Consider the following 20,119-nt stretch of genomic DNA (forward strand, 5'->3'; position numbering starts at 1 on the left):
ATGCAGAACCTTCATTGAAATCTAGACACAGATGCAGGGTACAGGGTAGACACTAGCTTTCTACAAATGATACAAACTTCTGGTATAGTTCTTATTTTCCTCACTTAGCATTCTAGAACTACATTTACTTTATCTTAAAATTGATAAAATGCTCCTATATATCAGGAATTGTAAAAAATGCTTTTATTGCATTTTATTTAAAACAATAGGAGATGGGAAGGATTCTACTTTCCTTATGATCTGGAAAGAACCACACAGATTCTTGGCACACATAAATACTTATAAATCATCAAAAGAAAAATTTAGGTTTGATGCAAAAATATCACATCCTTCTCATGGCCTAGTAGACTACCTACCTTGCAGTAAAATTCTACTTTAATTATTTTTCTAAACTGAAATACACACAAGCATTTTTATTATCTGGTAATTTTGAAGGTCTCTTGTTTTCAAGACTATGTATTTATATTTTAGATTTATTTATTATTGATCTGCCCAAGAAGTTTGCTTAATTTACATTTAAAATTGCTATATATTGCTATGTGCTGTGCTGTTAGCAACCCAATACAAATTGGGAGTAACACATATGAAGAAACAAAAAAACAGAAATTAAAGAAATGACTGATTTAGTCTTCTACTTCAAGAACAAACAAACCCCCAAGGCAGCCCACTGACTGTTCTATTTATCTTGCAACAATATGCTTTCTCTCTGCCTTTATGTTTTCACACTTAGTTCTCCCAAGCTCCTCCCCTTCCACCTGCTGCATATCTATATGTAGATCCTTCTTTTGTCACCACCATTCAAACCTGCATTCTAAAATAGCCTGCCTGAAAGGATTACTGAGCAGAAAATGCACATCCCACAGGGAAAATATATACCAACTTCAGTTATCTACACATAATCTCACTAGAATGATACTTGGGAGAAAGTTATCTAGACTAGAGAGAAATGATTCTCTTTTTCTCACTGAACCTTATTTTGCCCTGAGATCTTTGTCAAGGCATTTAACCTCTTTGTGCTTTAGCTTCTGTGGGATTATAAAATGGTATATTTCTTTCCATCTCATACATCCCAAGAGAAATTTCTGAAAGCTAAGTGATTAAAAACAAAACCAAAAAAATAAAAAAGGCCATAAGGATTATATGAGATCACGCAAGTGAAAGTTTTCTAATCTATTTACTTCTCTATATAAATGCAAGGTAGTCCTATTATATGGTTAAAAGTCCTAATCAAAGTAAAAAAGCAGCTTTCTGATCTCGGTGATAATGGAAAAAAATCAGGCATCATTTTTCTACATTTCATTTAAATCCATTGTTTTTTTCACATCCTTAGCAACAACAACAACAACAAAGTAGTAGTTTTTAAGTGTAAAAACTATTATTATTAGCAGCAAGTCTATCACCACAATCTCTATCATCTATGAGATGGACCTTGGGACTCTGGTTCCATGTTGATAACTCAGAGGAAGCCATCCTTATATCCAGAAAGTAGTGACATCATTATTATTATTTTACTCTTTTCTTGATATAATCTCAAATATCCCATTAAAACATAGTTTCAGTCTAAGGACAGTCCTCTCCAAATAGTTAAATATGCTGTAGCAAAGAAAAGTATTGGTGGTCCTTTCTGTAAACTTAGTGTACTGCAGGTGAATTGGGCAGCATTATCTTTGGGAGGGAATGGTGTATTGCAGCACAGACAATATATGGAAGCTTTGCAGATTTATTGAGAGGCAGCAGCGCACCAGAAATTTCATCTGGTTTGGGTAAGTAGCACATGGCAAAAAATGAATCTGGGCAGATAAATACAATGTGCAATATGGGAAGGCTCTGTGAACCTCAGAACTGGAACAAGAATATGGATATTAAACTGATGGGAATATTATTTTATAAACACTGATGGGAATGTTACACTAGCATAAGATCCTTTTATGAAAATTATAAATACCAAAATTACTTTTTTTTTTTTTTTACTTTATTGTTGGTCGTTCAAAACATTACACAGTTCTTAATACATCATCTTTCACAGTTTGATTCAAGTGGGTTATGAACTCCCAACTTTACCCCGTATACAAATTGCTTTTTTATCTCAATTTTCTGTTGCATGTATTTCCTTCTAATTAAAGATTCAATCAATTAAATTGTTTTCTACTATTGTGGTCTTCTTTTTAAACCATATGAAAAAGTTAACCATTGCAACTCTGGGTCATGTTTTAACAAATTAGTCAGCCTATTTTTTAAAAGCACAAATAACCTATCTAGATTTCTTTGGGAATCCTTGAGGGTCACATTTACACACAAACTCAAACACATATGCACAGACACAATATACAGTCCTTTCTGGAAGTCAGGAAATGCATACTGAGCCTTTTTGTCAGGAATATTTTCTGAGTGATTCTATTCAGGAATGCTTCAGATGATAACGTAATAACTGACGTTCTAAGCCAAGGTCAGTGTGGTTTTGTAGGCTCAGTTTTGGTCATGATTGTTCAGACAAAAGAAGCTAAAAAGAGGAAAAATTATTGTATCAACACACCTTGAATATTACCTCTCAGCAGGCTGCAGCAAGCAGGTGACCACCATAAGGTGAAGAAGGACATTGTTGGGAGTAATTTGGATTCATGTGTAGAAAGTGGTGAGCATCCAAATGACCCTCCAATTTGCATATTTACAACACTGAGAAGTCTGTAATATCATTAGTTGGCATGTCCAATCTTACAGCCACATTTCATGGACACAAACTCATCCTTCAGATTTCCATCTTGAAATAAAATTTTCTTGGCTCATGCTTGGTGTAAACATGTTAAGGGTGATTATTTCACTTTGCTTTTTAGCTGTTTCTGTTATGAGGAATACTCATATTTCTGTGCTTTATTGTTTTCCATGTTCTTCCTAATATATTGTCTCATATTTTCCTTGTAAAAGGCTTGTAAAAATGCTGGGAGGAAGCTTAACCATCCTGTGTGGCAGCTATTATCATTATCTTCATTTAAAAGTTACACTATCATTAAATTTATGAACTTATTCACCCAATATCTGTTGGATGCCTGTTATGTGCTAGATATTGTGGGAGTCAATAGGAATAGAGTAATGTTAATAAAATCCACAAACAAAAGGCCTCACATTTGGCTTCACAGAACGTGCAGTCCAGATGGGGGCAGGTATTCATCAAACACGCCATAACTTAGGGAAAATCGAAACCACTCAATCGTGACTTGAAGGCTAATGTGGTCTGAAAAGAAACTTCCAGGCAAAGAAATCATACATGCAAAGTTCCTATGAAGGCGAGAATATGGGCCATTGAAGGACCTGAGACTGAAGGAGCAGGAACCAGATGTGAGATGCAAATGTAGGACTGAGCCAATGAATGTTTGTTATCCTGGGAATGGAGAGTTTGAGATTTTTAAGCAGAAAAAAATGTGATCAGATTTGTCTTTGTGCTTAGAAGACATCTCTGGCTCCAGGGGCCAGTGGGTGCTGGGGATAGAGTGGGCAATAGAACCTGACAAGGGGCAACTAGTATGGTGCAGATGGATGAGTGGTCCAGATAGACACATGGCCTGGGTGAACAGCTGGCCCCAAATCTTGTTTTCTTTCCAATGTATCACATGAACTTCCCTGTAAAGTGACAGAGACATTTCACTGTCACTCTTATAGATGGGGAATTTATAAATTTGTCAGAATCCCATTATTTCTTTTAAAAATTTTTTAATTAACAAGTAATAATTGTACATATTTATGGGATATAATAGGTTTATATATATATATATATATATATATTCTGTGGAATGACCAATTCAGGCTAATTAATATCCCCATCAACTGAAATACTTATCATTTTTGTGGTAAGAATTTTAAAGATTTATTCTTTGAGCTCTTTTGAAATATACATTATCATTTCTATTATCACCATCATCATCATTTGCAGTACTGGAGATTAAACCCAGGGGTACCCTACTACCAAACTATATCTCTAGACTTTTTTTTTTATTTTAGGAATCCCATTATTTCTTAATGAGAAAGTTAGGAATAATATGAATGTTTTAATTCTCACCCTACTGAATTTATGTCACACCCATACCAGCTAATACATAGGATCAAGAAGTCTGATTTTTGCTATTTAAGCAGGATTTTCTTTATTGAATTGGCTTGTATTCTAATTTTAAACCTCTGCAGACTCTTTGTGCTAGAAAAAACAAACAACCTGAAAGTCATCTATGAATTTTTTTATGCACACATACAAAAATAAACTAAGAACACAGAGCCTTCTTGGTAAAGCTTTTGAGATATAAATGATTAATAAAATCAAGACATTGAGCTTGAATTAAAATTAGTACTCTATCAGTTTTTATGTACATTTATACAGTAAAATCTAAGGCTGTTACATGTCTGAATGAAGCTTTTGATAATTGATATAATTTTATTTCATAAATGAGCCTCTTACTTGTTTTCTATTTTGTTTTTCAGTATTTTATCTTTAACTTAGTATTCACAGCATCCCACATTCTGACCTTGAATCAGTCTCTCTGTCTCTCTCTAGTTGTCTGTCTGCAAGAATACTTTAGCTCTAACTGAATGATTGCCTGAGTGGTTATGGACATTTCCACATCTGCTTGCACAAATGTCCGGTCTGATTCCCCCTCAGCCTCAGGTTAACACAGTTGGGTCCTCCTCACTCAGGAAGCCTTCTCCAGCATCCCTGTTTTCTAAGTGACTTTGCTTCTTCTCTACTTGTAAAACACTTTCTGTTTTCACCAGTTCTTTGAAGTCCATCACAATTGTTTATAATCAGACAGGACTGAAGTTCCTCCAGCAGAGGACTGTTTCTTCTGTGATGGTGTCACTGCCTCTAGCAACCCAACATGGACAGCATTCAAATAAAATTCACACAGAGCCTGCACATTAATAAGACATTTACAAATAAATATAAATGTCGAAACATTGTATCTTTTCCCTTTTCCAACTCAAGCATTTCTTGAAGGTATTGAAGCCACAAGAACACACAATTATATTATGAGCAAAATCCAAATTAAAAATTGTATCATAAAATTAGATGCTGAGATACTTTTAAAATAATATTTATATTATTAACAATATTTAAAAGCAAGTACAATGATATAGTGAACTGAATTTTAACCAGAACCCCCAATACAAAACATGACAAATATGAGGCAGAAATTTTCTGAATATTAATTACCTGAAGTATATTTTTTCAATAGCATATTTTTAATTAATATTACTTCTAAGTAAAAAGTAATGACTGGGTACATTTATGGGTATATTGTGATATTCTGATGTATGTACTCAGTTTGGAATGATCAAGGGAACATAAGTATCACTTATCATTTTGTGATGAAACATTTGACATTTACTTTCTTTCTTATTCTAAGGTATATAATACATTATTGTTGATTATAATGACCCTGTTGTGTAATAAATCTCAAAACTTATATGCCCTGTCTAAGTGAAGTTTTATACGCTTTGGCTAACAATTCCAAGGCCCTCCCTTCCTTCCTCCAGCCTCTGGTAGTGATCATCTTGCTTTCTGTTTCTTTGAGTTCGACTTTCTTAAAAGAGTAACATCATGTGATACTTGTCTTTTATTTAGCACAATGTCCTTTAAGTTCATCCATATCACCGAAAATGAAAGGATCCCTTTTGTTTTTAAGGTTAAATAGTATCCCATTGTGTACATGTATACCACATTTGAAAAATGTTTTTAATATCTGCTTGTTTGTATTTGTTGAGGTTTATTTTTTTTTTGTGGGGCACAGTATTTGGGACCAAACCCAGGGTTGTTCTACCACTGAGCCTTTTTTATTTTTGAGATAGGATCTTACAACATTGCCCACACTGACCTTGAACTTGCAATACTCTTGCCTCAGTCAGCTGCATAGTTGGGATTACTGGTATGTGCCATTGCACCTACCAATACCTTTGTTTAGTTATATGTATATATATACATGCATATGTATATAGGTAGTATAACCTTCAATATAATTTTCTTTACAAACATATACACATGCATGTAAGTATACACTTATTACTAAACACATTAATACATTACATTGAAAACAAAGGTATTAATGATCATAGGGAAGACAGATACATAAAGAGTTAGCATATTATTCTTTAGGCAAAAATAATTAGAAGATATAATGCACATTTCAAACACTTGAGTATCTTTCCTATTGCAAGAGAAACTTATCCTGTAATGCTCTAGACAATAAATTTTTATCTTAAAAATAAAGGTAGTCTAGTAATTAAAACTCTTCACCAATGAAATAGGCTTCCTTAAGTACTAAAGAGCATCTGGACATGGAGATATTTAAGCCCAGAATGGATAACCGTGTTGGTAATTTTATAAAATGCATGACTGCATTGAGTGTTGGGCTGGGTTAGACAGCTACTCTGAGAGTCTATGGAAATAAGAAATTTTTATTACAAACCCCATTTACACTGAAAACAGCTGAAAACCACAATTTTCTTACAGGTCAAAGCCAGTGGGAAATGATGCACTATAATAGAAATCGTCTGGATCCCCTGCAGACATCTTCAGCCTCTTTTCATCCACGAGGTTAGCTCTGCAGGGAAATTACACAGTGCAGTTTCCTCCACTTTGGAATCAGCAACTTACACAGTTATGGGAGACTTTAAAAAATAAGAGGAAATTGGTCATTGGTGGGCTAGTCTTGGCTGGTTCCTGATGATAATTATTGCCTATAACATTTAAACTCTTAAATAGAAAGAGAATGCTTTCCACCAACCTAGTGGGATCTAGTTTTGTGACATGAAGATACATATGTTTTTAAATGTTTACTTATTCAGAGCCATAGAACAGTCTTGGAAATAAATTAAGACCAACAAAGACCTGGATACCAACACAAAATGACCAGGGAAGTAAATAACTTTTGTGTATGGACTGTGTTTTCTTGTTTTCCTCCTTATATCTTTTTTCTCTCCCATAACTGAACACCTGTATTCAATTTTCTGTTTGAGTTATATAAAGATGAAAAAGAAGAATTCATAACAACTGAAATTGGTGCAGTTTATGCCTTACTGTGTTTACTACATGCAGAATAGCAAGAACCTCTTGTCTTGGTTTGTTTCATTTCTAATATTTCTGGGTAAATTGGACACTAGGATTTCACTGATCATAAAGAGAACCATATATAATTATGGAAAGTGTCATTTAACATCAACTTAGTTCTCTTTTGATGAATTAAGGTCCTTTTAGGACAATAGCTTTCAACTGAGATTTTGCCCCCACCCCAGGAACATTTGGCAATGTTTTTAAAAGCACTGTATTGAAGTATAATTGACATTAAAAAGCTGTACATTTTTAATGTATATAACCAGCCTAGTTTGGAGATAAAGATACACCTATGAAATTGTCACCATCACTCTCCTATAAACCTACTCATCACATCCAAAAATTCTCCCACTCTCTTATTATTATTAATTTTGTGATAAGGACACTTAATCTCAGACCTACCATCATAGCAAATTTTTGAGCATATAATACATACTTGCTAAGTGTAGGCACTAATCTCTACAATAGATCTCTAGGATTTATTCCTCTTGTACAACCATAACAACTTTGTTCCCTGTAATACCCCTCCCCAACTTTCTCCCTCCCCAACCCCTGACAACCACCACTCTACCCTCTGCTTCTATGAATGTTTAATTTTTTAGATTCATCATGTAAATGGTATCCTGTGGTGTTTGTTTTTCTGACTTATTTCATTTAGCACAGGTCTATCCATATTGTTGCAAATGGCAGAATTTCCTAGTTTTTAAGGGCAAATGATATTCCATTCATTGCATGTATATTTCACAGATATTCTTTTTATCAATTCATTTGTCAAAGAACATTTGGATTACATCCTTGTCTTGGCTATTGTGAACAGTGTGGCAATAGACACTGGAGTGCCGTCAACACTTCAAGATCCTGACGTCGTCTCCTTTGCATACACCTAGAAGTGGGATTGCTGGATCATATGATAGTTCTTTGTTACTTTTTTGAAGCACCCTCATATGGCTTTCCATAGTGGTTAACCCACTTTACATTCCCACCAACATCCTCATCAACCATTATTTATCTTTTGGGTCTTTTTTTTATAGTAGTCATTTTAACAGGTGTGAAGTGATATTTCTTTGAGGTTTTGATTTGCATTTCCCTGATTAGTGATGTTGAGTCCCTTTTCACATAATTGTTTACATGTCTCCTTTATAGAAATAACTATCTAGTTCCTTTATTCATTTTTAAATCTGGCTGTTTGGGGACTTTGGCTATTGAGTTGTATGCATTCTTTGTATATTTTGAATAGTAACCTCTTATTGGATATATGGTTTTCATTATTTTTTCCATTCTATAGGTTGCCTTTTTATTTTGTTGGTTGTCTCCTTTTACTGTGCAGAAGCTTTTTAGTTTGGTGTAATCCCTTTGTTTTATTTTTTATTTTGTTGCCTGTGCTTTTGGTGACATAGTCAAGAAATCACTTGCCAAGACAAATGCCAAGAAACTTTCCCCATTTTTTTTTTCTAGGAGTCTTATAGTTTCAGACATTACACTGATGTTTAATACTTTTTGACTTGACTCTTGTGCCTGGCACAAGATAATCATCCAGTTTTATTCTTTTACATGTAGATTTTAGTTTTCTGAGATTATTTATAGAAGAGTCTCTCCTTTCCTCATTGTACATTCTTGGGCACCTTTATCAAAGCTCAATGGTCTACACATGCATGAGTTTATTTATGAACTGTCAATTCTGTTCCATTGGTCTATATGTTTGTTTTTATGCCAGTATCATACTGTTTGAATGCTGTAGCTTCATAATATATTTTGAAATTAGGGGGTATAGTGCCTCTAGCTTTATTCCTCTTGCTCAGAGTTGCTTTGACAATTTGGACCGTATGTGTGTGTGGTTCTATATGAATTTTAGGATTTTTTTTTATTTCTGTATAAATTTGAATTTTATAGGTACTTCATTAACTCTATAGATCACTTTGAATAGTATGGACATTTTAGTAATATTAATTTTTCCAATTCATGAACATGGAATATCTTTCATCTGTTTTATGTAGTTTTCAATGTACAAGTCTTTTACTTCCTTGGGTAAATTTGTTTCTAAGAAAGCTCCAAATATCAATAGTGGCCAGGGTTGTGAAACTCTGTGTTAGGGCTTTTTGTGATTGTTTTCTTCAAAACCTTACTTAAGTCAAGACTGAAGTATTACCTCAAATATTAGGTTTCTATTGCTTTGGTATAAAATCCTTGTTCTTACTGTCAAACTCATTTTGTTCTATCCTAAAAACTACTCTTGATGAATTGTCTTGTTCATATTTGAAAATAGGGGATGGTATTGGTTATATCTAATAAAAGCAAAAATTCCCTATAATTCATTTATTTATTAAACCAATACTTATGAAAGGTATTCTGTACTTTTTCAGGTACTCTTCAGTAAAATACAGAAATGAACAAAATACTGCCTTCATGGAGCCTTTATTTATAAGGGAAAGGTCTATCACTCAATACATATGTATATGTGTACAGGTAGACATACATAGAGAAGCACAAATGAATGTTAGGGAAACAGGAAATGTAGGAACAAGGTGCTGGAGGTAGACATTGTCATTATAAATTAATGTGGTCAGAAAGGACCCTGTGAAAAGCACATTTGAGTGAAGAGCATGAGGGAGCAAGCCACATAGCAATCTAGGAGAAAACTCTCCTAGCCAGAGTAGGCAATAAGTGCAAAGGCCCTGTTATAGCCAAGTGCCATGAACTAAAGCAGAGTAGTTCCCTCTTACTTAGGATTGTGTTAATCCTCCTCATCAGAGTTAGTATTAATAATAAGCACAATTTGGGGACTGAGGATGTTACTCAGTGGAAGAGCACTTGCCTAACATGCACATGATCTTGGATTTGATCCCCAGCACTGCAAATAATAAAAATCATCATTACCATCATCATCATCATCATCATCACAAGGTTTTAAAAAATTTACTACTTGTGTTTGTGTATGTGAAGAGCCTGATCATTTCACTCATCCACAAGAAGCAGTTCCTTGTTCGTTCTTCATTCCAATTCTCCTTTTCCACCTTCCTGATGAATGTTGCTATAAGGAACAGAAAGTTTACACAGTTCCCCAGTAGCAGTAACAGACACAGCAACCATAGAAGTACATTCAGTGCTCACTGGGGGGTCAGGCTTTGTTCTGGCTTTCACCTGGGTGTGCTTTTGGAACACAGCAAGCAGTCAATTAATGTGAGTGATTACTTGTACCTAGCAGTCATCCCTTGGTATCTGCAGGGAATTGGCTTGGCACAACTCAAAGATGACGAAATCCATGGATTTTCAGGTTATTTATATAAAATGGCATAATATTTGCATATAATCTTTATACATCCCTCCTCGACACTTTCAATAGTCCCTATATTACTTATAATACCTAATACAATATAGAAACTATGTAAATATTTGTGATACTGTATATTTTATGAAATAATGGCAAGAAAAGTGTCTGTACATGTTCAGTACAGATATTTTTTCCCAAATATTTTCAATTGCTGTTGGCTGAATCATAGATGCAGACCCTGTGGATATGAGGGGAAGATTGTGCTTGCTTTCCAAGAGATCACTGTTTTAGTCTATTAGTGAAAGCTAGGGGATAATCATTCCTCAACTATACATGAGCTTTAAACAGAGTAATGGAGAAAACTCATACTTTTTTAAAAAGGGAAAAACTGAAAGACTTTGCTCTGAGACTTACAGGAAATGGATTCAAAAGTAAGGTGAACAAGATAAAGAAGACAATGGATTTCTAGCTGGAAAGGGTCTGGAGGAAGTTAGTGGTTGGGACTGAATGGCAATGACTTAGAGTGAGGCAGATATAAGGATGACTAGTTAGGAGGTACTAAATAGAACATAGTCTGGTCATCAGGTCAAGAGAGGAACAGGCAGAACTCTGTAACGTCCCTCCTGCATTATGATATCCAGTAGGTAGCTGCTGCCACACATCACAGGGGGTGGATACATTTGAGACTGCACCTATTTTCATTTTAAAACATTTATATTTTTACTTAACCTTTACTATGTAAAAATTATGTAAGTACACAAAATTTTAAATTAAAAATTAGAGTAACTCCAATTAGAAGCTATGGGAAACAAACTCTTTTATAATTTCTCTTGCAGTTTCAGAAAGCTATTTTATTCCTCCCTCTTTCCCTTCCTTACTTTCTTCCTTTCCTCTTTCCCTCGTTCCCATAGAACAGACTCCAGCCAAGACTCTAGTTGATAGGAACACTATGAAACAACGATAGCCCAGCTGTTACTTCCACAAGGTTCAACTGATGTCCTCAGACATTTCATTAGCAAAATTGAAAAATCTGCTCTTCTGCTGCTTAACCCTGTGATATGATTCTTTTCCTTCACATTCTCCAGTTGGACAGGCACTTAAAACTAACGATGAGTTCTTCAAGAGCATAAAACGACAGGGAAAATGTTACACACACAGGCAGCATTTGCTTAGTTTCCTTATGAGAGCAGTCTGATGGATCAAAATATAACTGTTCTCTTTTCTCCCACAAAGGGACTGGATGTCTGTAAGAGATTATTATGAGAAAAAATCTTACCACTGGTTTCAGCTAGCAAATAAAGAAAAATCTACCCAATCTAGAATGACTACCAAAAAAAAAAAACTGTAGAAAGTGCAAAACAAAAAAGTCTCAGACATAGCAGCACTTGTACCCAACCCCATGAGGGTATGATGCAGGTGGTGCCTCCAGGAGAGAAGAGAGGGGTGGGAGGCCTAGTCTCATATTAGATGGAAGAGCCCAGAGATCATTTCCCCTCACTCTGAATTTGGGGTGGCATATTTTTGAACACATGTATGTCACTTGGCTCAGGGTGTTATATTTTGGACCCCTGGTGCTGCGAGCTTTACATTTTCACAGAAGAATATGCAAAAGGCAAGAAAAGACAAGGAGGGAGAAGAGGGACAAAATCAAAACGAGTTATCCCAATTTCTGCTTGATCAAGATCCTAGTCTGCCTTGGTATTTTGCTTTGTACTTGTGAATGGCAGAGGTATTGCCTTTCTTAATCAGCTATGTGCAGAAACACAGAGGGCTATGGAAGCAGAGCCTTTATTCTTTCCACAGTGAGATATTTCAAAAATGGCAAATCCTCCAGGAGTAAGTCACTTGAGGAATGCTATCAAAGGAGGTTCACGTGATCCTCCAGAGCTGAAAGTAAAGTGACCACAGTCTGTGTAACACCACAGATGCAGGTATTTCTGCAGCTTCTGTACCGGCCCTCCTGTAATCATGTGAGGAATCTCAGACCTTTTCTAAAGTCAAGACAATAGAAACTGACTTAGAAACGTGTTTTACTTCTGTTCATTTTTTAGTCCATTTTTCCACATTCAACACTAAAATATGCCAGTGAGACATTCATTTCTACAAAGTATTGTCTACTTTGGAAGGAAAAGGGAAAATTTTTATTTCACCAGTTAAATAAGAGTTGTATTTGAAAACCTGAGTTATCTAATGGTATATTTCCAAAGTGAAGATAAAAAATAACTTTTAGACTTTTCTGATTAGTGCTTTGGCCACTCCCCAATTAGCTGGCCTTTTAATTTGTCTGTAATTGGCCCTTAAAACTCTCCATCATTAAGAAATAGTAGAGCATTTCTGAAGGCAGAAAAAAGTAAGTAAACACAGCATAAATACACCTGAAAAAAAGTGAGAGTCTCCTATTTCTACCCAGAAAATGAGATATCCTAAACCAGCCACATATGAAGGAGATGCCGTCTCACTCACTCAATTCTGGTATTTGCTGCTTCTCACCAGTGGTGTCCTTTGTCTGCTGCTGTGTTATAGACCCTAGTGAGGTGGGACATTATACCTTTAAGTAAAATTTGAAGTATTGGGCCAGATGTTCTTATTTATGAATCAGGAGTATGTCTTTCAAATTAAATGATTGGCTACTACATCAGGAGTGAGCAGGATAGGAAATGAGGCTGTCAGAGACTTTATCCAATAGAAAAGGAAAATAATTCTTCCAGGAAGTAAATATTAATCAGAAGATAAAACTTAAGTTAAATTTTGAATACATCCCAGGAGTTGTACTTGTTTAATGTGCCCTTCATAATAATATCTATTGCAAAACTGCAAGTGGTATTTCAAGTTAGTCTATTATCCAACAAATATGTACTGATCTTTGCTTAGTACTACCTTAGAAACCGAAGGTTCCATTCTGAACAGATATTGTGCCTACCCTGAAGCATTTTATCTGTTCAGAGTTGACACCTAGGTGGGCTGCCACCTAAGCAAATTTGAGAATTACTCTACTCAGATAAAAAGGGGATTGTTCACAAGTCCTACCCGTCTAGACTTGGGATCATGGGTGAGAACAGAAGTGGCCATTCTAGTTGGAGAGTTCAGAGAGAGCGGGCTATCTAAATACTAATGACCTTTCCTCTCCAGAAGAGACAGCAATAACTGCAGTTTTCTCCTAGTCAGGGAGGTCTCCATAAAACTAGTGTTTCTACACTTGGGTATTTATTCCTGTGAAAGCCATTGAGGGGAAGCAGATGTCATTTGCCATTTTCATAATCAAAAAATCTGAATCCAAAGGGAATGGATCAAAGCATCAAGCCTCATTAGAAATTATCCATGGCAGCAATATCAAGAATCAAGCAGTAGCCCCAGGTGCATTATTGTTCTGTGTCCTTAAACCCCATTCAGATTGAAACAGATGGAAGAATTTTCTCCTCTTCATGGTTTTGAGGGGCAATTTGTTAGGCATGCTGAGCTTAAAGAAATCAGAATAGAACCATTCACTCTCATCTGGGGTGCACTATTACAGAGGTTGATCTATATGACCATTTAAGAAGGGCATCTGGAATTTTTTTGATCACCATCTTAAAGCAAGAACTTTATTATATAGGATCTCACATCAGCTTAATTCCTGACATCCTTTGTGTAAGCTAAGCATAGTTGTGCCCATTTTACAAAGGTTTGGAGAGATTAAGGCACTTAAATAAAATCATGCAACTAGCATGTAATGGAGAATGACTACAAAGTTTATTGTTTCACTCCACCTGTGTATGTTGGATGCAGGCAATTGGGCTTGCTTGGTTCAGAAATTGACCCAATCTGATGTTATCAGACCTACTGCTAAAAAGTGAATGTTCCAACTGCTGCTGAGTTGAGACTTCAGGGAAGGAAGAGTGGGGATGGGAATGGAGGAAACAGTTTTCATGATCTGCTAAGATCAAAATATCATGCCTATATAGAACTGAAATCATATTATGGGCTATTACACCAATTGACCTAGGAGGATCTTCTCCCTAGAACCTGTAACAGTGGTCTTCTTCACCATTTAAATATAGCCTTTGCTGCTTATTTTAAAAAGGACGTGTTTTTCTTTTCTTCTTCTCCCTCTCCCTAACCTGGGGTGGGGAAGAACAAGATTACCTTGAGTTATCTGTTCTTGAGTACACACCCACCACAGGAAGGAGATGTCACTGGAAGATATAGGAAGTGACCATCTCCTAGATTAACAAGTGAATTTAACACACCATCAGAGTGTACCTGGGAACCCCCTGCCAGTGCACACCTGGAATGTAACCCTTGAAGAGTTTCTTTCTTTTTTTTTTTTTTAGTTGTAGGTAGACATAATAACTTTATTTTATTTATTTATATATTTGTATGTGCTGCTAAGGATTGAACCCAGTGCCTCACACATGCTGGGCAAGTGCTCTACCACTGAGCCACAATCCCAGCTCTGAAGAGTTTCTTTAAAAGTCCTCTGTTCTCCCTGATAGGGAGAATCACAGTCTCTGGGACAGGAGTCCCCTGTGCTTCTCCTTTGCTAGCAAAACATAAACCTTTTTTTTTTTTTACTCAAAACTGTATCCTCCTTATTAAATTGGTATCAGGGACAAGGACTGAGTTTTCAGTAACAAACCTACATTTAGGAAAACCTCCTTCTTGGCTCTCCTTCCCATTTCCTGGGGTATAATTCTGTAGTAAACAAGAGTCCAAATGCCTTCTGGTATTCTTTTGCCTTTGTCCTTGCTATTTATTTTCTTGTAGAATGTGACCTACTTTAAGGGTTTCTATTCAGTGTTAATGATCTGTGACATTGATTAAAATTTCTTGTAGAATTCTGAAAGGGTCAACATTTTCTTCAGTAACTTATGGATAGATATGTAGTAATCTGGGAGAAAAATGGAGGTGTGGATACTAGAAACATAATGAGTTAGATTATTTTCTTTTGAAACAGGGAAGTTGTGACAAAGATCATTTGCAACAGAAGGTGAATGGGAAAATGATGAATTATACATTCTATGCATGCCTAGTGTGATTTTCATATCAATAAGTGAGATAGGAGTGTTACCTTTGATTCTATTTATTGAGAACTACAGAATGCATCGTTGCTTGTGCTTCTTGAAATTGTGTCACCCTTCTAAATGAGGGTCACCAAACCTCTCCTACACCTTGTAACATAAATGAAGTCATGCAGACCCTGAGCTGTGAATAAAATGACAGATATTACCCAAATGGCATCATTAAAGAGGAAAAGTCTGCACTGGGAATGAGGAGGAAATAGAGGAAATAGATAATATAGGTATCTAGGGATTCTTCTCTCCCTACAATTCTAGACAGGCTGGAAGTGAAGAGTAATATGATAACTAAATCTTCCTGAAATGGTATAGCCTATATTTTCAGATTATTCAGCCTAAAAATAGGTATGATGTGAACCCAATAACTTAAGATTTACATGTGTTAGGCATTCAATCTTAGGTATTATCCTCCCACCCTCTTCTGTTTATTGAATCACCTATATTCTTAATATGCAAAACTTTCTGCAAGTGAGAGACCATAACTGACTTTATGGGTTACATTACTTGGCCACAGTAGTTTACAACTATGAGTGATTCTTTTCAAATATATTCACACATTATCTTGAGTTAATCCTTGTTACATTCATTCACAGTAACACATGTGTTTGTTGTTTTCTCAGTGTGCCACTTCCACCACAAGGGATTGACTTTGTTAACTGCAAAATTTTATAAATGCAGAGCAAAGAAAGATTCTCAATAGGTCAGTGTGATGTGCATAAAAGACTTAAAATATTGCAGAACTATTCCTCCAAGTCCTGCAAGAGTGTGTCTATATAAGAGTGTGTCTGGACATGCCTCTCTGCTGTTAGGTTCTATTTTCAACACCTCATGTTTATAGTCAACTTGAAATCTAATGATCAGAAATGCAGGTTTGAAATAGACTATGGAATAGAAACACAAACCCAGGATTGTTCCTGTAACATCATACACAGGTTGTGGATTCCCGGGTCTTTTGTTGTGCTGTCACTTCATGTTAGTTATTTAGTGACACTGATAATACTATTCTGCCATGCAAAGAACGACTAAATAAGAATAGTGGATCATGCTTTAACTAGACTCCAAATATTCTTGCAGACCTCAATAACTGAATAGATGAGAAAATGCTATAAAGTGCAGTTCAGCTAAGTTTTGGAGACTTCAGCCCATGGTTGCATGGCTCTGTTGTTTGGGGCATGTGGTATCCCAGTGCAGGAAGTAAAAGGACACAGAAAGTGCCGGGGTCCAAATATCCCCTTCCAGAGCATGTCCCAGTAACCTAACTTCCTCCCACTAAGCACGACCTCCTAATGCTTCCTCCTCCTACTAATAGTGCCATGGGTTGGCGACCAAGCCTTTAGTGTGTGTGTGTGTGTGTGTGTGTATCTTAATATAAATCAAAGTCTTGGTCTCCTAAAAGAGGTATATATACACACACATACCTCCTTTAGGAGACCAAGACTTTGATTTAGATTAAGCAATAATAATAATAATGATAACAAATTATTTTTAAGGCTCTGCACTTTAGGGGCCTCTAAACAATCATGCTATATAATCACATCACATTGCATGTGTTAGGATTGGAAAATGGCACTGATGCTCAAATTCAATGGTAAAGGACCATAAAAATATATAGATGTGTAGATACAGATACATAATCTTTGTGCTTGTCCCTAATTCCATCCTCCACTTCAATATTTAATACTGGATAGGGCACATATTCTAAGAATTTAGTCAGTACTTGCTGACTTCTGAGTTATTGACGCTCTACTTACTTTTCTCAGTCATACAGAGTACAGCCAAAAAAATGATAATTCCTATTTTTCTAAAGGGCATGAAATACAATTGACTTCAACATGCATTCTTTAGGCACCCCACTCTTTTTGAAACTGAAAATGGACTAGAGGGAATGAAAGAGTTTTGTAAATGGTGAACATGCTAGAAATGCTATAGGTTTTCTTTTTTATTATTACTAATTTGAATATTTCAGATGACAAAAACATCAAAGGTGACAGAATGTAAATGGTAATCAAACTTCTCATATTCCTTTAGAAGGCCAACCCCTTCTCATCTCAAACCTTTTCATCATGAATCAACAAAATACATGTGATTCCAAACTTCAGGTGGATACTGAAAATTCAGCTATAACCAATGATACAATTGCAAAAAATTAAATCTCCTTAAAGTTCATTTATTAGAAATATACAAATGAAAAGTCACAATTAACTTTGTGTAATCACACTACAAAATGAAAGTATTTTCATTTTAAGTTCAGAATTAAATTTTCTTATGTCCTAGATTAGGTCCCATGTACTTTTTACAGAAAGAGCTGGTCCCAATAGATGGAAACTTGAATATTGAATTTGAAATAATCTTCCCTCCAAGCATGTTGGTATTGTTTTATTTTCTTCGTTCTGTAATTTCTTATGTATCATGCCTGTGGGGTCTTCATAAACACTAATTGAATCTACCAAAAGCATGATTTTTAAAGCAGCAAATTAAAAGAATCAGGCTAAAAATTGCCCCCTATCTTTGTAGGATAAGTGCCATTTTGAGTAGGCAATTGTTTGACAATAAAATCAAGTCAGAAGACATCACACCAAGTCAGTTTCATTTACTGTCTTCTGACATAAGAAAAATTTCCAGTGATTCATCTGAGCAATATTTCAACTTTCTTCACAGCTCTGATGATTGACAGTTTCTATTTATAACTGGTTTTGATCTCCTTGCTTAAGCAATAGTGTGTTCTCAGAATGTTATCAAAGATGTACAATTTCACAGAATAGTACTTTCATCCACCCATTAGAACTACTACAATTTTTCTGACTCCTATTATCAATTTTAAAACACATGAATGGAAACTATCTAATTCAGAGTCATATCCCATAGGGAACCAAAGAAAGAATCCTATGTTTTTGCAAATTTTAAAAAGAGAAAAGAAACTCAGGGCAGGGAGGATTCATTTATTCATTCAACATAATTTCACAGAGGTTATGAGGAACCTAACAGAAAGAGGATTCATTATTCTAACTCAAGGACTCTTAGCACAGCAGAATAAATGAACAAGTACGTGCCAAGGATTGCACTAGGTACTGGGGCTATAACAGTGATCAAAACAAACAAAAATCCTGCCCTTTTTAAGTTTCCATTTTCATGAAGGGAGTCAAGCAATAAACAAGTAACCAAATTCCCTAATCCATTTATTCTGAGGTATACATTTTTGCACATCTTAAGAACTCAGCTCCTGATGACACCATGCTTGGCAGCAGGTGGAGAAACACCCAAGTCAACAAATCCAAGCCTTATGCTTTAGAACAGTAAACTCCAAACATGATGAATTTTTAGTAATATCTTAAGCAATTTATTTTGCTGATATTTTCCTCTTGGCTTTGCGTAATAGTGACATAAAATAAAAATCAATGTTGAGATAAATCTAAAATAGGTCTTTCAATGAGTATAAAATAATTTCAAAGTGATAAGAAAGCAATATTTCAGTCTTATTGGCATCAATTTTTAATTGACTTCTTAGTGATGTATAAAATTATAGTGTTTTCTATAATTGATGGTTTCTTAGGTTTGATGAAATATGATACTTGAATATTAGATGGAATAAATACTTTAGAGAACACTAAAGCACTGAAGTGTGAATAAAGAATGATACTGAATAAGACATAGAAGGTTGAATAAGGCTTCCAATTTAAATCAGGGTAGGCAGGAAAGTCTGCTGAAAATGTGACATTCATTTTAAGACTTGAAGAGAGATGGAGTATGCAGACAGTTGAGAGGAGGATTCTATGCAGAGTGTACTTGTTTTTCTGAACCTGGTTTATTTCACTTAAAAGGAGAGTTGAGATATATTTTTCGCTTAATATAATGATCTCTAGTTCCATTCATGTTGCTGCAAATGACAGTTTTTCATTCTTTTAATGGCTGACTAGTATTCCATTGTGTATATAAACCACTTTTTCTTTACCCACTCATGGACACTCAACTGTTTCCATTTCTAGGCTGTTGTGAAGAGTACTGCAATAAACATGGGTGTGTGCAGATGTCTCCTTGACATACGGATTTCATGACCTTTGTGTGTGTGTATATATACAGTAATGGGTTTTTGATCATATGGCAGTTCTATTAGTTTTTTGAGGAATTTCCATAACATTATTCTTCATGGCTGTGTAATTTACATGTCCACCCACAGTGTCCAAGGGTTACCTTTTCTCCACATCCTCAGCAGCACTTGTTATCTTTAGTCTCTTTGATATTAACCATTCTTAATGAGGTGAAGTAATACTTAATTGTGGTTTTGATCTGCATTTCCCTGATGATTAATGATGCTGAAAATTTTTTCATGTATCTTTAGCCATTTTTTAAATTGGCTCTTTGGTCTGTAATTTGCTGTTGAGATAAATCTAAAATTTCTGTTGATTTTTTGTGTTCCATATATGCTATTGACATCAACCCCTTGTTTGAGATATGGCGTACATTTTTAAAGGATCGCTTTAGTTACTAGACAGAGAAAAAGACTGATGTGTGGCAAAGACGGAATCATAGAGTATGATTAGGAGGTTGTCATCAAAATCCAGGTGGAAAATGATGGTGAATTGAACTATTGTATTGGAAAGTTCATGAAAAGTAACTGCATTGTGACTCATTGGATTGGATTATGACTCTCAAGGGATGCTCCAGGGGATTCCCATCTTTTTCATCTTAGCTACTCAGGAGATGAAATTG

General features: G+C 35.4%; 1 long non-coding RNA gene across 2 annotated transcripts in view; it reads left to right on the forward strand.

Annotated features, from left to right (window-relative positions):
- The window catches only part of LOC144364885 (uncharacterized), a 179,614-nt gene that overhangs the window by 117,829 nt on the left and 41,666 nt on the right, over window positions 1-20,119 (forward strand). For both annotated transcript variants that reach the window (XR_013422999.1, XR_013422998.1), the window contains exon 4: window positions 6,491-6,574. This is a non-coding gene — a long non-coding RNA (uncharacterized LOC144364885). The remainder of the gene's footprint in view (window positions 1-6,490; window positions 6,575-20,119) is intronic.

Source organism: Ictidomys tridecemlineatus, chromosome 6 (genome assembly GCF_052094955.1).
Source record: "Ictidomys tridecemlineatus isolate mIctTri1 chromosome 6, mIctTri1.hap1, whole genome shotgun sequence".
Taxonomy (NCBI): Eukaryota; Metazoa; Chordata; class Mammalia; order Rodentia; family Sciuridae; genus Ictidomys; species Ictidomys tridecemlineatus.